Source organism: Rhinolophus sinicus, linkage group LG04 (assembly GCF_036562045.2).
Source record: "Rhinolophus sinicus isolate RSC01 linkage group LG04, ASM3656204v1, whole genome shotgun sequence".
NCBI classification, from domain to species: Eukaryota; Metazoa; Chordata; class Mammalia; order Chiroptera; family Rhinolophidae; genus Rhinolophus; species Rhinolophus sinicus.
The window spans coordinates 88,189,560-88,208,436 of NC_133754.1; the positions used below are offsets into that span (position 1 = coordinate 88,189,560).

Consider the following 18,877-nt stretch of genomic DNA (forward strand, 5'->3'; position numbering starts at 1 on the left):
TGGCCATATAGAAACTCTTTAGTTTGAAAGATCCTGACTTTGGAGCCAGGATTCTGATAGCATCTTAAGGAAAACCTATATCTAAGAGGACAGGGAAGGGTCTGAGTTAGTACAAATAGACTTGAAAGCAATCAAGTCCTTAAACTTTTTGACCGTGATGAGTACCAATCCTCCCATCTCAAGACCAACAGGGCTTGTGAATTACAACGAGAAGGGCAGCCTAGGATGTGGCAAGCCTTCAGGGACACTGCCAGCTACAGATGCTGGGGCAAAGTCCCTTATCATAGGCAGAGCATGGACTCTAGCAGACAAGAAGCCAGCAAAGAGAGAAGGTAACAGGTGGTCCATCAGGGAGTTGAGGAGTGTGAGGAGGAACAAAAATAGACCCTAACAACAGGGACTCCTTGAGCAACTGGGGAGGAAGGCAGACCTCATCGGGGAGGTCAGTCTGCAGGAAACAAGACCCTTTGCTGCCAAGCCACAGTGCAAGAAGAGGACTTTGGACCTGAGAGGAGGCCTGGCCAGTTCAAGCAGGCCCTGCCTCCTAGAGGGCCCAAGTGCTGGAAAAATCCTTGGACACAGAGACTCAGACCCGGGGTGCCAAGATATGGGTCCATTTACCCCAGTGAGGCAAGGATTGAACCTCAGGAATAAGATATGTGTCCAATTTTAGAATCAAGGCACAAGATCAGGGTCAAATCAACCCCAAAGGTAACACTACGTCCCAGAGTTACTTCAGTTCCTCTACCTGAGACTGGGATTGGTTCTGGGCCCCATAAGGGGCTGCAGGGTAGTGGGAAGGGTTGATGACTATCAAACAGGTTGCAAGGAGAGGCTGGGGCTTTGATTCCAAACAACACCTCCAAGACCATCTTAATCCCTGGAAAGCTAAAGAAAGAAAACATACAAACACCCTCTCTGGAAGCCTCATTTAGCTAATAGCCACAGACTAAAAGCAGGACCAGCTCAGATACAAAATTCCATTTAGCTCAATATTTTCTCTTGAGAACCTTTAAAACATTTGGATTGTTCCTTCCTGCTAATATAAAATACATTTGACTACACCCCATTGTAATCTTTCACTAAACTGTAAAAAAAAAAAAAAAAAAAAGAAAAGAAAAGAAAAGAAAAGACAGAAAGAAAAGAAAAAGAAAAAAATTCCCTGCTGGATGTGGCTGTAAAAACCAGCCAGACCAATTAAATATGTGAAAGGAAGGTGAGAAATATATGAACAGGTAAATTCAAGGGAAATTGGGAAATCAATTGACAGCATAATTTCCACTGCTTTAGAGGGAGAGTGTGCATGGCTTTTTGTACGGAAAGGGGGCTTGGAACAATTAAGGCTTCGTCTCCTACAGCTTTACTGGTAATAAAGTAACAAATAAATAATGAGAAGTAGCAGCAGATGTAGATTCCATATTTCATTTAGGAAGAACACCAAAGAGAGGGAATAGCTCACATTGTTGCTTACACGATTTTCATGGTCATAGCAAAGCTTCAACTGTCCCACACCTCACAGAAGTTATTCTCCTTTATACTTAGGAAAATATACATTTGGATGCATGGACGGGGTGATGGTTAGCCCTCGTCACAGGGAGCCCCTCCCCCCTCCTTCCTACTCCCCCCGTCAGCACTGACAGGGACTGTGAGCCCACAGATGTGCTCACCTCCAGTTCTCAGATCTGGGCCTGGGACTTGTGCTCAGGACGTGAAGAGTGAGACACTCAGACACACTGACACAGACATACCCAAGAGCAGCGAACGACGTGCTGCTAGACAACCAGCTGCCGCGACGCTGTGGTAAACTGCTGAGGAACAGATAACCTTCTGGAGAATCAAGGTTGATACAGTCTGCACCATCGTTATAAGGCCTTAGTGCACAGCAGTCCTGCGGGCGACAGCAACAACACCAAACCTGCCAGTGCCTCGTCAGAAGGAGAACTGGTAGACCTGCCATGCTGCAGCTTCCCTGATTGCTATTCAGTGATGTTCTGAGTCTTCTGTTTGGCCACTGTTGCCAGGCCTTCTAACCTCCACACTGAAAATCCTTCTGATAAATTGACATCAGCACCCTTGTCTGTCTGATCTCATCAGCCACCCTCACTACCCCTCACTTCAAGCCCGCCAGCTTTGGCCAAAACTGCCTAAGGGCTCTGGGAAAGCATATTTCCTCTCTCAGCTCAGCTCCATCTCCACCTCAAGCCACAGATGCTTGTTCATTCAATTCGGAGCAACAGCCAACCTGTGCTGCATTTACTCTGTGGTAAGCACTCGGCAAAGCTCCTTTGTGTATTGTGTAAGGATTGACTCCATTAATCCTTAAATAGTCTTAGGTACTCTGAATTGCTCATTTCATAGATGAGAAAAGCCAAAGTACAGAGACATGGAATACTTCCTGTGCCTAAGTTTGCCTGTCAACTAGTGGTCGGATGGGCCTGAACCCAGTTGTCATCTCTCAACCACAAAGCTGTCCTGTCTCTCTCTGAGCCGAATATACAGTTGACCCTTGAACAATGTGGGGGTTGGGATACTAAGTCTTAACTGCCCCCCCCAAAAAAAACATCACTACTTTCATTTTCATTAAGAATAACTTACATTCACACTAAGGCATTTGGGTTTTATCCTGAGAGCAATGAGAGACCTTGGATTGTCTCTCAATGCAAAGCAGCTTTGCATTGTATAAGGGTGATTCTAGCAGCAGACAGAGAGCAGTTTGGAAAGACACAAGCCTCTGTTCCAAGGGACTCACAGGGATACTCTTGTGATTGTCCAGGGCAGAGGGGTGGACAGAGCTGGGTGGGATTGCGAGATATAAAGAAATGAGAGTTGCTGTTTGGAAGACAATGAGTTCAATTTGGAGACATTTTAAACTTGAGATATTTATGAAACATGCAAATGGAACAGTCCCATTGCAGTCTAGAGCTGGGGAGGAGGAGTGAGGGCAGCCTGATGCATTTTTGGGCCATCAGCACTTGATGGTAACCAAAGGAGTGAGTGAGCTCATGCAGGGGTGTGACAATAGAGAAGCAAAGAGTCAAGGACAGAACCTTGGGAAACATCAACAATTAAGGGACATGCAAAGAGAACAACAGCCTGGAAGGAAAGACTGTCCAAACAGTAAGAGATGATGAATCAAAAACACAATGTCCAGGAAGCCAGTAGAAAGACTGCTTTAAGCAGGGAGTAGTCAGTGGGGATAAAAACTATCAAGAGAGTTAGCAATATGATGGTTATCTGTGATCAAGGGGGTGGGGTGGAAGGCCAAGGGCAGGAAACTGATAAAGCAGCACAGTTTCGAAAGTGGCCACAATGAGGGGAGGGACCTCTCAAGCCCTGCAGCTATGAAGAGTTTGTTGCTGGAGGAAGATCAGAGAGGGGAGATGCATGTCTTCTTTTCTCTGGAGACACCTTGATTCTTACTCTCAGCCCATCTCCTTCGAGCGATTTCAACTTCTTCCTCTCTCTTCAAACCTCATACCCCTGAATCGCACTAGAGTAGAATGTACTCTGTACCTGAAGCCCAGTAAACCTGGTATGACCCCTGACCCACCCACTTTCTAGCTGTATAACCATTATTCTCTGAGGTTTAGCTTTCTCACCTTTAAAATGGGGCTAATTAAGACAATCCCTTCCGGTGGCTTTGAGTTATAAATGAAAGAATGTGCGTACTATGCATAGCATGTGATCAGCCAGACGTCCTGTCCTCTTCCACCTACCGTGATCTATTCAAATTTCTATTTTTCATTGTCCTTTTATGCCTAAAGTCCCTAAATCACTGGGCTCACTGTTGTCACTTCTTTCTCATCTTCCTCGTCTTAATCCACAGCAATAGCTGCCCTGCCCCATCCCCATCACCTCAGAGACCCTCCTCTGAATCATACATTAGTAGGAGAAGGTCATGTGTTATTGCTCAGCAGCTGGGTCTCCTGCTCATTCCTCAAGCTTCCTTCTTAGTCACTGCAGAATATTATCCTCGCATCTTGTTTGAAACCTCCACTCCTTCCCTGACTTTTGTGGCCCTGAGTACTTATGGTTTGCCGTTTCCTGACTGCTCAGCCCTTCCCAAGCCGCTGTCATTTCTTCTCCTTATTGTGGACACCCACTGGAGACCCACCATTGTCCTCAGCGCCTTCTCTCTATAATACCCCAAGAGCTCACCATGTAACTTTACCACCATGTCTCTGCCTCAGACTCCCAGATATGTTTTTTACATAAGAAAATACCGTATTTTCATCTTTTCATTTGTAAAGAATTTTCATCTTAGTTATCTCATTTGCTCCACTTGACTATCTTTTGAGATAGGCTTAGTTGGCATTAGTATCTCAATTTTACAAATAATGAAAAAAAACTGAGACCAACAGAATTTAAGTGTTTTTTTTTGTTTGTTTGTTTTTGTTTTTTCTGAATTATACCTGAGCTATATTTCCACATTTCTAGTTGTCTACAGGATAAACTTACTTGGAGAGACTGTCTCTACCTCAAACCTTACCTAAATTTATACTGCTCCTCAAACCAATCCCACTCAGCTGGTATGTTTGTGCCCTCCCCTACCCCAACTTATATGTTGAAGCCCCAATATCCATGTGACTCTATTTAGAGACAGGGCCTTTGGAGGTAATTAGGGTTAAATGAGGTCATAGGGAGGGACCCTGATACAATAGGATTGGTGTCCTTAGAAGAAAAAACACTCTCTGCCATGTGAAGACACAGCAAGAAGGTGGCCACCTACAAGCCAAGAGAAGAGGCCTCAGAATGAAACCTACCTTGCGGGCACCTTGACCTTAGACTTTCCAGCTTCCAGAACTATGAGAAATAGATTTCTGTTATTTAAGCCCCCCAGTCTGTGGTACTTTGTTATGGAAGCCCATACAGACTAATGCAGCTGCTGACCAATTTGGAGACATTTTCTTCAGTTTTTCTCCTTCTTTTAAATCTCACATCTGATCAACTGGCAGAGTTCTCTCCATTGTATTTATATGGTGTGCCTTGAATTCTATCCTTACTCTGCATGTGCAAAGTCACCATCCTCACCTTAGACTTCATTAGCTGATGCCTAGAAACTGTTAGGATCTCCTGACCTGTATATCATGGGGAGAGAAAACCAATTAAAACATCATTTTTGTTTCATCATGAACCTATAATTACCTATCAAACCAAATGCAAATTCCTTAACCAGAAATACAAGACTTTTTACCACTTGTCCCAGCTGTACCTGTATTCTTATATATGAGATTCAGCACCAACTAGCGGAGCCATGCAGTGAGGTGACAGATGGCAGAAAGAGCACAAAGATCTGGGTTCTGGTCTGCCGCTTCCTAAATACATGTGGCTTTGGCTAACACATCACTTAACTTCTCTGAGGAAGTGTATCTGTAAGATGAGGATAAGGATACCCCTCAACCCTATATCTGAAGAGGCCTCAGAGAGGAGCAAATGCCATAATAGATATCAAAGCACTTGGGAAGCTGTGTAGCTAGCATTATTGTTATTTTACTGCTCCTCAACACCAGGCAGCCCAGACCTGGATGTGTACTTCATCATGCATATTCCTCTGCCTTTCTCTCTGCTCTCTTCTGTCTCTGCCTTTCCTCTTCTTCCCAACCTACAAGGCGCCTAACTCATCAAGCCAAAACCTCTTCCTCAACATCTATGTTGCCTTCTGCACATCACCTCACCCAACTGACACTTCCCATGGGCCTCTCTCTTTTTCATCTTTCTGGCAGCAGTTGGGAATTAACCACTGCAGCCTAACATTAGTTCTTCATGCGCTTTGATAGATAGATTCGAGGCAGTCCCATCACCTTGGCCTCTCCAGATGATGAGCTTTGCAGGAGGAACGGACAGTCCTTTATTGATTTTGCATCCCCTATTTTGCTGAGCACATACTGGGAGAACCCGGTAAACTCTTAATCACTAGACAAATGAGGATTACTGTAGCAGGCGCATAAAGTGTGTGTTAGACATAGAATCACAGGATTTTACAGACTCATTAGGCCACTCCTTTTCCTCCTCACTTATGTCTGTCTGCCCGCTGTGTCCTGCTGTGGGGGGTTCCTATTCTCCACAGTAAGAGGCTTCTGCTTTAATAACCCACCCTGCAGTTCACAACTCCCCCACAACAGTGCTCTTTGTTTTACCTAACAACTTTTGAGCACAACTTGGATTTTAGCTCCCAGAGTTACTGCATGTTGTGGAATGGCAAATAGGACATTCTTTTTAAGGTTCATAGAAATGATCACAGATGGGAGTTGGTCTAAGGTCATAGACCCACTTACAAACTTGGGGGTCTTGGGCAAGTGACTTATCTTCTCTGGGCCTCAGTTTCCTTATCTGTAAATGGCATAATGAATGTATCTTACAACATGAGCAGTCAATGATGTGAACTGTTATGATTAAACCCCAAATGTTGGGATTAGAGAAATTATAGAGGTGAAAAGGATCTCAGGGCATCAGTAAAAATATAAAAGCAAGGGCTGAAAGATGATTCCATAACCAGAAAAAAAAAGTGGTGAGAGGCATGACAGTGACACAAGGAAGCAGCAGCAGAGCAGCAGGTAGGAGCACAGACTCTGGCTCTGAGCCTGGGTTCCTGCGCTCACTAGCTCTGTGACCTGGGCAGGTGACTTTTCCCCCCTGTGCCTCAGGTCCTTATCAGTAAAAGGTAGATAATGATGATAAGAGTCCCTACTTCACAGGTTGTTGTGAGGATTGAGTGAGATGACACCGGCATGGTACTGAGACCAGGGCAGGACCAGCAAAAGCACCCTGTATTAGCTGCTGTTTCTATTGCAAAGGCTCATTTAGCTCCTCAAAGTTGGCAGAGAGGATACGATCCTCTGGATTGGAAGCTTCTACATGTTTGACCCTCAAAATCCCCGAGGTCCCAGACTGTTGAGCTAATACGCCCCCTTCCACCCGATAACAAGCAAATATCATTGGAGGTCTATTTCTTGAAGTCCAACACTGCTAGCTCAGCCCTTAGCTCCAAATGTCATGGTAGAAACACACATCTTTGCAAACCTTTCTGGCCTCCTGGGAACAGTCTTACACTTTCAGAATTTTTTCAAAGGGATAAAGGGAATTAAGTTCTTGGAGATCAAAACAGAAATAAAGACGAAAAGAATTGACATCACAATATCTTTTGAATGAGGAACTGAGCTGCTCTCCAGCCTTCCCAAATTAATGGGGGAAGGGGAGTGAACCCCATAGGGCCCCATTTCCATGGACTCAGCACTTCAGATCATTCTGTGGCTTCAATCTCTCCTCCACGCTATCTCCCCCAAAGTTCCTCAAAGTGTCCCAAAGTCCAAGTCACTTTATGAACCACCAAGATAATGCCCTTCTGTCTTCTGAATATCATTTAATTTACCATGCCTCATAATTGTGAGGTCAGCAGCGCGGGCCCATTGGTGAAAGGGATACTTGGAGATGCCTTAAGCAACAGGCGTTGAATACCATGTATGGCTCTGGAAGTTCCCGGAGGAGGGAATTCTCCAATCCACTGTCTCTGTACTACCAAGATTCTTTTCAACAATACTGGGGCCCAGAGGGATTTCTGAGCCAGAGTGCTGGGGCCTGCTAACTTACCCTGCAGGATGACTGAAGTTTCCCCTCTGGGATCTATGCAGAGTTTTATTGTCTCATTTTTGTCTTCTGAGTAGGACTCCATGATTGGAAGCTGCAAAGTTCTTTGGGCCCTCTTCCCAGATCCCAGTTCCATGTTGCCTGATTTAATCTGGAGCTCAACAGACAGAAAATTCAGTGTGTTGCCCATATGATTACCACGGGATCCTGGAATAACTTGGAGCCCCTAAGGAACATCTTTGGAACCAGTCTGTTTTCCGTCAGGGGAAGATCTGTGTAAGATCTTACAGCAAGGGTGGGAAGGCTTTAACCAATTGTAACAACAGGCAGAGGATCCCTGTGGGAGACCAAGTGCACTGGGCAGTTTCTCCCTTGTAATGGCCTAATATAATTGGCATCTTTTACAAGCGAACTTTCCAGCCCCCCTTCACCATCTCTCCTCGGATTCCTCAGGAATCCACCATCATAGAGCCAATAGGAAGGGGGATATTGGTGATTGGTTTATCTCTCTGACCTGCCTCCTGACTAAATTCCAGAATGGTCAGAGAAAGTCCAGAAATCCCCAAAATAACTTCTGAATTTCATTAACTTGATTTTCTATTTTAGTTCTAAAGGCAAGACATGTCCTATGATATTAAGTTTTCTAATTAGAATATTTTCTTGAAATCACTGTAGTTGTGTTGTCAACTTTTCAGTAATTTCTCCCAGCTGCCAATCCACACATGCCCTTCAGCTTGTGTCTGCCTCTTTCTGCTTCTAGAACTCCCCCTATCTCCTGAGAGCCCATGGGAGCCAACAGAGCCTTCCTTGCCTGGACTCTGCTGAAGGCTCCTGGGTCTTCTTGAAATATCATCCAGTTTGAGGGTAAGGCTGACAGGCAGCACACACCAGCTGGGGCCTCCTTTCACTAAAAGGAGAACTTCGCTCAGACCACAGAACGTGTGGTAAAATGACATCCACCACCACAAACATGCATGGACAGATGGAAAAAGAGGCACCTCCACAAGATGTGTGTTGCTGGAGCTTCCATTAGGGGAAAGATCTGCTTGGGTAAAAAGTGACAATTTGGAAAGTTCTGGTGTGGCCAAAATGTCAGACCCATTAAGTATCAGTGTTGGACTGATGGTTTAGCAATAGTTGTCTTATTTCTATCCTTCTCTGACAAGATTTTCCCCTCTGTTTGCTTGATTGAGCAGTTGGCACATTCTTCTCTGAAGTTCCTTTCCTGAGAATTTCTCTGTGCAAAAAGGTGCCTATGGTTATGGACACATTTGGGAGTAACCACCCCTTAAAATTGGAGTCTTTTCACAATTTGATTCTTTCTTCTGCTATTTTGAGGAGACAAATGCTTCCAGAGAACAACATCCCCAGGGATGTCACAGAAGCTGAACCCTAAGAGGAGGTTAGCATCCGAGCACGTGAGGGAGACTCTCTGCCTCCAAGAGCAAGGCACATGGCATTGTCTCTTCCCACCTCAGTCTTTGCGAAATCCCCTTGTTTCATTCTCTAATACTCTCCAAAAGCTAGCTGTCCTTCCATGTTTATCCTAATCACTAACACTTAGCCACCACCATAAACAAACAAAGGCATAGTCAACACAAAGAAAATTTTTACTACTATGTAAGAAGAGCTCAGAGCTCCTAGAAGATATGATTTCATTTTAAAAAGTATTATTTTGACTAAGTGCTGTCTTCTCTCTGGCTCTCACAATTTTCCTCAGCTCTTCCTTATTAATAGGACATATGAGCCTATGATACTGATTATGAATTTAATTTTATAAAACTATCTCCACAAATTTTTGTCATTTTTCTAGTGCACTTTCTCAGTGTATTAAGGAAGATCAGCGGTATCTATTATTAGCCCAGTTGCTGATCTAAGGCCAGAGAATCATTCTGCATTTGAATCTCTGATTCTCAAGTCTCCTGATTTCAAAGGCAGAAAAAAGACAGGAGCTCAGCAAATGCTATCTCAGAGGCCGGTTGCACAAGTTCCAATAATGTCCTAGAGATTGTGTCAGCATAAGGATTCTCCCCATCCACAATCAAAGTGACTAAATGACATGATTCAGGGGCTCTCTTAAAGCCAACTTATTCAAATTAAAACTCCCTCTCTCTTCCCTCCCACCTAGGCATTTCCACCATTAAATACACTTCCTAGAACAAAGGAATTATTTACAAAGGTAGCTTGTTAAACATCATATGTTTCCTGGAAGGATATAGAAGCATTGTAGTACCATGGATCTAAAGAGGATCCAAATCCTGGCTCTACCTCTTGCCACTTGTGTGAGCATCAGCAAGTCCTCACCCTCTCGGAGGTATTGAGAGGACCAGAGGAGGCAACACATGTGAAAGCCTCCTGCACTGAGCCTGGCACATTACGCATCCAATGCATTATCATTCCTGTTGCAACCCTGTCGTTTGTCAAGAGAAGGAATGCCTAGGCACTGTTTAGAATGCTGGGTATAGAATCCCTGTATAAGATAGTAAGAAATAAACAGCTAAGGAGAGATGTTTTCATATGTCTGGAAATTTTGAAAATCAGGGGAATTGCCAGTAGCCTGGGGGCAGTGGGTATCTGTTCCTAAAGAAGAGAAGGCAAGGAACAAAAGCAAACTGCCAGCTTTCCTCTTCTCCCAGTCCATCCTGCTGCCCCGTGTCTCCTTTGAGGAAAACCTGGCCTCATTACCCATCTGTCTCCACCAGCCCCTCCTTCTGTCGCAGGGGCCAGCTTAGGGCCGTCCTAGCACAGGTGTCGTCTCTAACTTGGATGACAGAGGTTAGTTCCTTGAGTGGCTCTCAGCCTCCACTCTTGCTATTTGCAAGCCATTCTCCACACAGTGGCCAGAGTGACCTTTCCAAAATGCATGTCTTACCATGTTACTCTTCTGCTTAAAACCCATCAACACTTCAGAATGAAGTTCAGCTCCAGGCTTTTCACAATTTGGATCTTGTCATCAGCATTTTCTCTCCCTACCACTCCCTTCAGTAAAATCTACTTCAGCCCCACTGACCTTAACTTCAGGGCCTTAAACACACCTGGCTCTCTCTTGCCTATTCACTCTGAGCTCCAGCTCATCACCTGGCTATTGCTGACCAAACCTCAGGTTTCTGTCTAGATATCACTCTTAGAAAAAGGCTTTTCTGACCCCTCCAGTTTTGGCTGGCTGCTGCTCCACCTGCTCCTGCAGCCTCATGGGTTTCCTGTCCTCGCACTCACCCCGCATGGCAGAAACCAACTCCTGTCTATCCCCACCCAGCAGACTGTTCGTCCACTGACAGCAAGAATGGAGTCTCACTTGACCACTGCTATATCCCCAGGCCCTAGCACAACTTGTGGCTCAAATAAGTGACCAATAAGTGAGCTAATGAAGCTATTATCTACCTCTCTCATTAATGTCTCATAATAAATCTCCTCAGTGTGTGGGGGGGTGATTCCCAATGGTCTTTTTCAACAAAATGATGTTAGCGCATTTTCCCTCACAAAACTGTCTGTCTCTGAAATTCAAATCTAAGATCTGAGGACAGGAATACACAGAGGCAAGGGAGGAGTCACAAAAGGGACTCAAGCGGTGCTTTATCTTGACATTGTAGGAAGTGTCACTACTTATAGCTCTGAAGGTTGCAAATTGTCTTTTTGACTTCATGCCAACAAGTTCCTGGTGGGGATTTGTGTCTGCTACTGCTAACAAGAGGAGACGGCTTCAAATCTCTCAGAGAATTTATAAGAGAGCAAAGTTATTGTTAAGACTCAAAATAAAAAGAAATCAGCTTACCTCAGGGAATCTGTAATGCCTCCAAGTCTTCTGTAGATAATCGTGTTTTCTGCACTAGAGGTAAAAACAAGGTAAAATACTCTATAGCTTCATGGCACATTTATATGGGAAGTAGTTGTTTTGTTTTGGTTTTTAATTCATGGTAATGTACAGTAGAGGTAATAACCATGGACTGGATCCCTTTCAATTCTCCCAGTTTAAGTAATCTTTAAACTTCCAAAGCAAACAGGCTCCCCTCCTGCCCCCTCCCTCCTCTCTCTTCCTCTCCCTGTCCCTCCCCTAGTCTGTCTTCCCCTTCCCTCCCTCTCTTTCTTCTTGTTCTTCCACTGATCTGCTTCCCCTATTCTTGAAACCTCTCCTTTAAACACTAAAGATGCAAAAACCTTCGGGACGTGACCCTCACTTTTCCCAAGGAGACTTCCAACTTTGGGATTCTTTGGCTCCAACTCATTGCTCAGGACCCCATTACTTTCTTTGTCATCCCATACTGCCCCACATTATCAGTCCGATAGGAGACGTCTCCCTTTAGATATTGTCAAAGATGGTACCATTTTCTCCATGGGTCAATTAGTATAAAGAGGTTAACAGAGATAAACATAAGCTGTTAACTAAAGTAATTTATTTGCACCTATTTATTCTTTTTAAAATTATTTTTATTTTTTGATTACAGTTGACATTCAATATTATTTTATATTAATTTCAGGTGTACAGCATAGTGGTTAGACATTTATATAATTTAAGAAGTGATGCCCCTGACTAGTCTAGTACTCACCTTGCATTATACATAGTTATTACCATATTATTGACTGTATTCCCTTCGTGTACTTTACTTTCCCATTTATTTATTTATTTAGTTTTATTTTTTTATTTTTTTTATCGGGGAAGGAGAACAGGACTTTATAGGGGAACAGTGTGTACTTCCAGGCCTTTTTCCCAAGTCAAGTTGTTATCCTTTCAGTCTTAGTTGTGGAGGGTGCAGCTCAGCTCCAGGTCCAGGTGCCGTTGTTAGTTGCAGGGAGCGGAGCGCACCATCCCTTGGGGGACTCAAAGGAGTTGAACCGGAAACCTTGTGGTTAAGAGCCCACTGGCCCATGTGGGAATCGAACCGGCAGCCTTCAGAGTTAGGAGCACAGAGCTTCAATCGCCTGAGCCACTGGGCCGGTCCTTCCCATTTATTCTTAATGGACCCCATGTACTGGGTTTCCTGTGAGGACGCATCCTCAAGCATTCTTGGTCCGGTCGAAGGATAAGAACCTCACATAAGTAACTCCAGTACAAAGAAGGCAGTGGTCAGCACCCCGAGAAAAGCATAGAGACAGTGCTGAGTTCTGACAGGGATTTGATATGACTCTATAGCAAAGCTGAACAACCCAGGCAAATGCTTGCCTTTCTCTGCATTATCCAGCTTGTCTGCTGCATTAACCAGAGCTCACTGGGTAATTGCACAAGCCAAGCTCCTGTTAGGCTTTCATCTTCCAGGCTTAACCTCAGGGGGCCTAGCATGCCTCAGATGTCTGGTGTGCAAGACAAACTAGAAAAGCAAGAGGAGTCCCTGAGCCAGGAATACACATGAGATTCCAAATATGCCCAGTGTGCTCCTGACACAAAGCAGTGAGTACACTGCAAAAGCATAGCATCTTTCTTCCAGAATGGTTGTTGCTTAGATAGTGGGAGTACCCCATGGGACATTGGGTGGGTAGGAGGCAGAATACTAACAGATGCTGGGCTTAATTTTGATACATTTAGAACATTCTGAAGCCTCAATATCGCTCACTTTTAACCACCAATGCACTGAAAACAAATCCATTTGTTTAAAGCATTAGTAAATTGAAACTCTCAAGTATATTCTCATCTCAAGAGTTTATGTGGTTGAGGTGGATGATAGAAATTTCTAGAAGGCTTGTGTTTCCCACAAGTTACTTTTGCATTATTGATACAGTATTGAAAGGGAGATTTGGGTGGCTTGCCTGAAATTGAACCTCTTTCCCTTAATATGTATTATTCTCAGGTGTGTGTCAGAGACAGGAAAATATTTTAAATGACCTAGGTAAGCTGTTATTATGTTGGCTACCTGTTAGAACCACCTGAAATTTTCAGAAAAAAGAAAAGCAAAAAACTACTGCAGATGACTGACTGCCTTATCTTCACAAGTTAAGTTTCAAATTTCCGGGGGGGTAATTTTCTAATCTCCTCAGGATCAGGTAAAGTTGAGAACCACTGATGGAGATCCGAAAGGGGGAATAAACAGATTATAAACATATGCTCTCACACACTCTTCCCCTCCACCAACTGTACCTCTGAGTAAAACAAATGAAATCTACATTTTCAAATTTAACCTCCTCTTGCCCCCAAAATAAGACCCTGAATGGAAAAAATACATCTTACATAATAAAATGACCCAGTCTATGAAAAATAAGAAAGATGTTACATGGCTAAAAATAAAGGTATAGTAAATTACAGTAAATCTCTTCAATGCAATATTATCCAGCAATTTTTAATTACAATTATGAAGAATTTATAGCCATGTGAAAAAAAAATTATGCTCTAATGGAAAAAATAAGTATAAATTGATCCATACTATATGACAACAACTGTGAAAGTCAAACTAAAGTTATAGACAGATACACAAAAAAGAACGGAAAGAAATACCCCCAAAATGTCAATAGAGGCTATCTCAGTCATGGTTTTTTACCTCCTTCTACTTTTTTGTATTTTCCTAATATTTTTCTACTATGTATATGGTAGAAATAAATTTATAGTCAAATGAAAACAATTTACTTTTCAAAAACTATTCTTCTATGTATGAAGTGATAAAGGAGGCATAATTCTCAACAATGAATTAACAAAGCAAAGATAAAAATGTTCACCTGAAGTTTTCTTTCTTTGAGATGCCTTGGCTTCTGTTCTTCTAGCTCTCCTGCCTTCCTCCTCCAAGTATTCAGCTTGCTTATTTAAAAGAAAAGCGAAACAGCAAATTGTATTTTATGAACGCTGTCAGCCAATAGCAGGAAAATAAGGAAGTTTTGGTCACTGGGTCGTCTGTGCTTTATATAACTTGGTGTGGGTGTTGGTGTTGGCCTTCTTCTCAAGAAGGGGAAAGATTTCCAGTTAGGAGCTACATTTTAAAGAAGAAACCTGGATTAACCCTGATGCTCTAAATGACTTTTTATCAGCAACTTTCACAACAAATCAAAGGGATGGGATGGGCTAGACTCAGGGAGCTTAAATGGCTTTTAGTTCTCCTAACTGCTTTTTTGTTTCCATGACAACAATAACATCAACACTTTAGAGCCTTAAGCAACAGCCCTTTAGATCGGTTTAGAGCACTTCCCATCTCTCCCTTGCTTTTTCAATTTACTTGCACTCAGGCGGAGGCCTTACCCGTTCTGCTGAAATGCTGTCAAAGGTTACCAATGACCGCCTCATTGCTCATGTAAAAGGTTCTTTCTCAGTCCTCATCTGCCTTCCTCAAGTTGTTACACAGTTAACTAGTGTCACTTCCTTGAAACTTTCTCCTCCATGTTTCTCTGACTTTCCTGAATTTTTTCTACCCCTTGGGTTATTTCCCATTTGCCTCTTCTTCCATCCCTTTTCTAAATGGGAGCTTACCCCCAAAGTCTGTCTTCTAATCTCTTCTCACGGTTCTCTCTTACTTATATCTACATTATCTATATCCACAGCCAAATTTAATATGACCAAATCACAGCTTTTATCTCTCCCTGTCAAGCATATATTCCTCTATCTACACCATTTAATCAAATGGTACCACAATGACTTAGCCAATAAATCCATATATAAATCTAGAAGTCATCCTTAACTCCTCTTTTTCTCCCACAATTTAAGCCAACCTCCAAGCCAACCAATTCTGTTTATTTTACCTGCAAAATATGTCCCGAATCCAACCATTTCTCATCTCCCTCACCCCTATTAAAATCCTTGCTATTTCTAGGATAGAATGCTGCAGCAACAATTAAGCAAGAAATAAAGGAATCCAAGTTGGAAAGAAAGAAGTGAAATTATCTGTTTGCAGATGATGTACTCTCATATGTAGAACACCCTAAAGATTCCACACAAAAAACCTGTTAGAACTAATAAATGAATTCAGCAAAGTTGCAGAACACAAAATCAGTTGCATTTCTATACACTAACAATGAACAATCCAAAATGGAAATTAAGAAAACAACACCAATTACAATAGCATCAAAAAGAATAAAATACTTAACTAAAGAGGTGAAAGATTTGTACACTGAAAGCTACAAAACATTGCTGAAATTAAACAAGATAAATAAATGAAAAGACATTTCATGTTTATGGATTGGAATACTTAATATTAAGATATCAATACTACCTAAACTCATCTACAGATTCAACAAAATCTCCATCAAAATGCCAAGGATTATTTTTCAGAAGTAGAAAAATACATCTTAAAATTCATATGGAATCTAACAGGACCTCTGAATAGCCAAAATACTCTTGAAAAATTTTAATATGGCCAAAACAGAGCTTTTCTCTTCCCCTTTCAAGCATATATTCCTCCATCTACACCATTTCATCAAATGGTACCACAATGATTTAGCCAATAAATCCATATGTAAACCTTACTATAACTTACTATAAATCTTACCAAAACTTACTATAACATGACAGTAATCAAAACACTGTAGTTTTTGTATAAAGACGGATATATGTCCTAAATGAGTAGAATAGCCCAGAAATAAACCTTCATATATATATATATATATATATATATATATATATATATATATATATTTTCAAATGATTTTTGACAAGGGTGCTAAGACTATTTGTGGGAAAAGACAATGTTTTGAACAAATGGTTCTGGGAAAACTGGATATCCACATGCAAAAGAATGAAGTTGGATTCTTACCTAACACCATATACAAATTAACACAAAATGGATCAAAGACCTAAACATAAGAGCTAAAACTATAAAGAGCTAAAACTGTTTAGAAGAAAACAGAGGGAAACCTTCCTGGATTTGGCAATGATTTCTTAGATGTGACACCAAAGGCACAGGCTTTAAAAGAAAAAATAGAGAAATTGTACTTCACCAAAATTTAACACTTTTGTGCATCAAAGGACACTATCAGCAGAGTAAAAAGGCAATGCACAGAAAATATTTGCAGTATATCTGATTTGTACAAAGCTGCATAATATCTGATAAAGTATTAATGTCCAGAATACAAATAAAACTCCTATAACTCAACAACAACAACAAACATAAACAACCCAAAAGACTTGAAAAGACATTCTTCCAAAGATAATATACAAATGGCAAATAAGCACATAAAAAGATACTCAACATCACTAATTATTAGGGAAATGCAAATCAAAACCACAACAAGATACTACTTACTACTCATTAGGATGGCTATTACAAAAAACAACAGACAGTAACAAGTGTTGTCAAGGATGTGAAGAAATTGAACCTTTGTTCATTGCTGGAAGGAAAATAAAATGTTACAGCTACTATGGAAAACAGTACGATGGTTTATCAAAAAATTAAAAATAGAATTACCATATGATGCAGCAATCCCATTTCTGAATATACTCCAAAGAATGGAAAGCAGGGTCTTGAAGAGATATTAGTACACCCATGTTCATAGAAGCATTATTCACAATAGCCAAAAGGTGGAAGCAACCCAAGTGTTCACTGATGGATGAATGGATAAACTGTGGCATATACACACAATGGAATATTATTCAGCCTCAAAAAGGAAGGAAATTCTGACCAACATATACTACAACATGGATGATCCTTGAGAACATTACTGTAAGTGAAATAAACCAATTACAAAAAGACAAATATTATATGATTACACTTATAGAAGACATCTAGAGCAGTCAAATTCATAGAGATAGAAAGTAGAAGGGTGGTTGCCAGAGGCTGAAGGGAGAGAGGGAAATGAGGAATTATTGTTTAATGGGCACAGAGTTTTAGTCTTGTAAGATGAAAATCTGAGGATGGATATGGTTGCACAACAATGTAAATGTACTTAATGCCACTGAACTTTGCATTGAAAAATGGTTGAAATAGTAATTTTATGTTATGCATATTCTACCACAATTTTAAAAAACAGATTGGAAGAAGTTAAAAACAATGCTGTAGTAACATCCTTTCTAATTGTCTTCCTGTTTCCATCCTTGCTGTCTACTATCAGGCTGCTGAGGAGTAAATCAGATGTCAGTCCCCTAGTTGGAACTCTGCAGTGACTTCCCCTCATTCTTAGAATAAAAATGCTTTATCACGATATGCAAAGGCCTGACCTGATTAGTCCCTCCTACATATCTGCACAAGTTCATCTCTAGCCACAAAGACCTCCCTGCTGCCATTCCAGGCACTGATGATGGAATACCCTTCTCCCCTCACTCCCTCACTCATTCGGGTCTCTACTTAAACATTGCCACCTCAGAAGTGACTTCCCGGGCCTCCTTTTCTAAAAGAGCTCCCTCCCATACACCCCAACCCCTTAACCTGCTTTGTTTTGCTTTATAGTGCTCATCACCATCACTACTTCTTATAATGGCATATATTTGTTTCTAAATTGTTGGACTCCTACATGTTTGTATGGACTTCTCAGACTCCTTGGTGTTGTAGCTGGAACATGGCCACCTTAGAAGTCTGCAGCTGCCCTTGTTCTTGCCCCTCCCTTAGCTCCCTCATGTATTATCAGCAACCCCAACCCACTGTCCTGTGGACACTCCAGCCTTCATGGCTATATGCCCACCCGTGCAAACAGCTACCTTGGGTCACCCCTAGGACATAGAGCTACACAAACAGTATGCTCCAACACTTCTGGGGCAGAGGCCACACAGTCCTTGGCTGGGGAATTCTAAAATATTCTAAGCACATTATAGACAGCACATTGTGTGTGTGGCGGGGGTATCCTCCTAACCGTGGTGCCCAGGGCAGTGGGTCCTCATGCTTGAGTCTACAAGTGGTCTGCCTTCATGGTCCCACTCCAGCCTCCTTTTCAGGTCACACTTCCTGTTAGTGACTCTCTTGTTCCTTTCTCATGTTCCAGTCAAACTCAACCATTTGTTGATCTCCAAAAGTAAAAACCACTATTTTAGGACTTCAGAAGAGCACGCAATGGTAAGGAATTTAATTGCGTTGGATAGAAAATAGCAAATGCTTCCTTGAAAACAAACAAGGAAGGCTTTGTTTGTTTACTTATTTATAATTTGCTTGATGAAACTCACAGACTTAAAAAAAAAAAAAAAAAACGGGGGGGGGGGGGGGTTGGCCCAGTGACTCAGGCGTTTGGGGCTCTGTGCTCCTAACGCCGAAGGCTGCCAGTTCAATTCACGTTGAGACTCTCAACCACAAGGTGGGCTCTCAACCACAAGGTTGCTGGTTTGACTCCTAGACTCCCGTAAGGGATGGTGGGCTGCGCCCCCTGCAACTAACAACAGCAATTGGACCTGGAGCTGAGCTGCACCCTCCACAACTAAGATTGAAAGGACAACAACTTGACTTGGAAAAAGTCCTGGAAGTAC

General features: G+C 42.1%; 1 protein-coding gene across 6 annotated transcripts in view; it reads right to left on the bottom strand.

Annotated features, from left to right (window-relative positions):
- The window catches only part of CYSLTR2 (cysteinyl leukotriene receptor 2), a 36,493-nt gene extending 22,098 nt beyond the window's left edge, over positions 1–14,395 (bottom strand). For 2 of the 6 annotated variants that reach the window (XM_019748035.2, XM_074329947.1), the window contains exons 1-2: positions 14,224–14,394; positions 11,357–11,410 (exon numbers count right to left, since the gene is read on the bottom strand). The gene's annotated coding sequence lies outside the window, so the exon portion shown is untranslated. Of the gene's footprint in view, positions 1–1,748; positions 1,889–11,356; positions 11,411–14,223 lie in introns of all 6 variants that reach the window. The other 4 variants (XM_074329945.1, XM_074329948.1, XM_074329946.1 and 1 more) reach the window with 4 other exon arrangements.
- Between the last annotated feature and the right edge of the window lie 4,482 nt (positions 14,396–18,877).